Source organism: Mastomys coucha, unplaced genomic scaffold, assembly GCF_008632895.1.
Source record: "Mastomys coucha isolate ucsf_1 unplaced genomic scaffold, UCSF_Mcou_1 pScaffold22, whole genome shotgun sequence".
In the NCBI taxonomy this organism is placed as follows: Eukaryota; Metazoa; Chordata; class Mammalia; order Rodentia; family Muridae; genus Mastomys; species Mastomys coucha.
Window position 1 is genome coordinate 133157963 of NW_022196905.1, and position 949 is coordinate 133158911.

Consider the following 949-nt stretch of genomic DNA (forward strand, 5'->3'; position numbering starts at 1 on the left):
CAGTGAGGGGCTGGGGTGTGGCTCAGTGGTAGAGCCCCTGCCTAGAATCCTCCAGTGAGGGGCTGGGGATGTGGCTCAGTGGTAGAGCCCCTGCCTAGAATCCCCAGTGAGGGGCTGGGAGTGTGGCTCAGTGGTAAAGCACCTGCCTAGAATCCCCAGTGAGGGGCTAGGCATGACTCAGCTGTAGAGCACCTGCCTAGAATCCCCCAGTGAGGGGCTGGGGTGTGGCTGAGTGGTAAAGCACCTGCCTAGAATCCCCAGTGAGGGGCTAGGCATGACTCAGCTGTAGAGCCCCTGCCTAGAATCCTCCAGTGAGGGCTGGGGTGTAGCTCAGCTGTAGAGCACCTACATAGCCACACTTCACAAGAAAAACTAGGAAGCAATATAATTGTCCAGTAACAAAAAACAATTCCAGCAACTGTGATGTGCAATGGGTCAAGCCTCAGGCTGAGGAGGCATCTAGCTGCTGGCCTATACCACCCACAGTGAATCTCAAAACACCACGATGTAGGCACGAAGGAGATCCCACAGCCATGTGGGATTCTGGAATGAGCAAAACTGACTAACCCAAAAGTGGTCAGAAGTGGAAGGGGTGGTGACCAGGAAGGGTCACTGGGAGACCTTCAAGTAGCGCGTGTGCTGTGCCTGGACACGTTCTGTCAACTCCTGTTGAACAATGTCCTTGAGATCTGAGTACTGGCAAATCTAAAGTGGACATGAAGGGAATCCCTTCAGGCCTCGTGAAATTAATCAGCATGTCAGGAGTTGGGAGGCAGCCACCCTTTGAGGGAGGATTTGGTAGGGGCTCTCCTGAGCACTGGTCATGTTTTCATTCCGGGCCAAGCTCTGGCTCCCTTAACAGGCAGGCTTTGTGATAGAAAATAAGCTGTGTTCTTGAGTCCTGTGCCCCTTCATGTGCATGAGATACTTGGGGAAGCTTCCCAAAATC